A 2,370-nucleotide genomic window follows, 5' to 3' on the forward strand; every position below is an offset into this window, starting at 1 on the left:
GGATGGAACACAACACCGCTTCAATGCCTCACAGACAGGAGCCAAGGCTGGCGTTACAGTCGCTCCGGCTTCCAACAATGGCAAACACACAGAAGTTAACAACTTTTCCTGTTCTGTACTCTCAATATGCTCCACTGTTTATGAAGCACATTAAAGAGACATTCTCTATTATTTCTGAACACAAATAACATATAAGAGGTTTACAGACACACACAGTCAGTATTATTGGAAAGGTTTTCAGAGTCTATGGAGGCCCAAATGAAAGCCCGTTCATAAAGCCCTGTGCTCTGGCTCCTCCCACCCTTTCCCTTCCTTCCCTCTTCCACTAGGGTCTGCCCACAGACGTCAAATATCTCCCAGGGAAGTGCCTGGAGATGCATGTGGTGGCAGGAATCAGTTAGTCACGATGGGCGGAAGGATTAACACTTGCATCTTTGTCTTCTACAGCCTTCCACTGATGACAAACCTCCACTCATCTCCTCCCGGAAGAGGATGCCTTCGGGTAAAGGAACCTCTTATAAATATCGACTGGCAAAAGCGTTCTCAATCCCTTACTGATGGCGGACCACTATACAAAGATGGGTCAAGTCCAACACGCTCTCATCACAAATGAGACACATTTCTGAGCGCTTCCCTCATCCTCTGCAGGCCTTTCAACAGCTTCTGCTCTCATAAGATGCACACTGCTGGATCCCACCATCGCCCCTGGAAACAGAATAATCTTTTCTTTTTTTTTTTTTTGGTTGCCCTGTGCAACTTGCCCGCTCAGCGATGGAAACCACGCCCCCTGCACTGGAAGTACAGTCTTAACCACTAGACCGCCAGCGAAGACCCAGAATAAACTTGATTAAGGATGTCCAAACTACTCAATTAAATCCAGTCAAAAATTTCTTAATGCACAAAGTACTGGACTCGAATATGTTTAAGACATTCAAAGGCAAACTTAAAAATGAGGTTAGAACCCCTACAACATAGGTTACAGAACATTCTTAACCTTCATGTACCCATGAATGTTAGACTCATCAACAAAGTAACAGCCAACCCACTGTTTTTTATTCCCTCGGTTTGGTACCGGAAAATCACCCTTCCTGTATGTCATTTGTTAACCCCTAATTAGGAATGTCACTAGGAGACTAAACAGGGTAAGAGGAGACCTTTCACCAGGGGCAATTAAGGCTTTCCAACATTTACTTTTTCTGAATGTCCAAGCACAGCCTGTTGATTGAGTGACAATGACATGTAATGGGAACTTTGATTAAAAAGAGACACAGGGCTTTGGAAACTACTGAATACTCCAATAAAGGGACTAATTGCAATTCCACGCAATTGAAAAGCCATCTTCCAACTTGAAAAACACATTTTACTCAGTCATTTTATATTGCCAACACCCTTGTTTTACAGAAACAGAAACAATTAATGTACATATTCACCATTTGGACACATTCAAATCCAACTCGTGTACTCAAGTATTTAAGAGTAACCTATGTTTATGCAAAAAGTTATCCCAAAGATTAAATGAGATAAAGCGTGTAGATGATTTGAAACAAGTCTGGCAAACAATCACTACTCAACATTGCCCAGTATTACTGTTCTAATTTTCCAACTTTGGAATCATACTAAACAGTTGTAGAGCACGATTATATATACATAATGTATATAAGCTAATACGTGTTACTACTAGAAATAAAGCTATTATGTTATGCACCAAGCAATGCTATTCATCTAGACAGACCTGAGTTTAATTTGAACAGAATGATCCGAAAAGAAGCAGAGAAAACTTGCTACGGGGTAGAATGTTAAATGTTAGCTCTAATCTCTGCCTATCAACTAAGGACACAACCTCTACGTCGTCTAGTGTGAATTATAATCAGCAGTCAGCTGATCCTAGAGAACTCGCTCAAAATGAACAGTTAAGACCTCAACCTCGTGGATAAGGGGCCATTTACTTGCGAGGCTGCGCCAACCACTGAAATCTGATTACTTCAATACTGACGCTGAAATCCTACATAAATTCATTACATGTCTCTTGCCGGAATTTTTTTTGCAAGTCCTTACACACACACAAAATTATACCCCAAAGCCACTTAAACTGACATGACTACATCATCCTGGGCGCATCCGGCTTTTAAAACATTTCAGTCGCTTCGGCCACGCATCATTTACGATGACAGGGAATCACTGACGATGACAGGGAAAGCGCAAAAGCCAGTTTGGAGAGCACGTGCTTTCCTAAGTCAATACGAAAAGTAACCCTAAGCCCACATCACGAACTGGGGGGGGGCGGGAAATCTTCGCGTTTCCAAACTGAATCTCGACCCGGGGCGGGGGCGGCCAAGGCACACGCCCTCCCCGCAGCCAGGCCGGCGCCAC

The sequence above is a fragment of the Bison bison genome, unplaced genomic scaffold, assembly GCF_000754665.1.
Source record: "Bison bison bison isolate TAMUID 2011002044 unplaced genomic scaffold, Bison_UMD1.0 scf7180017864236, whole genome shotgun sequence".
Lineage (NCBI taxonomy): Eukaryota > Metazoa > Chordata > Mammalia > Artiodactyla > Bovidae > Bison > Bison bison.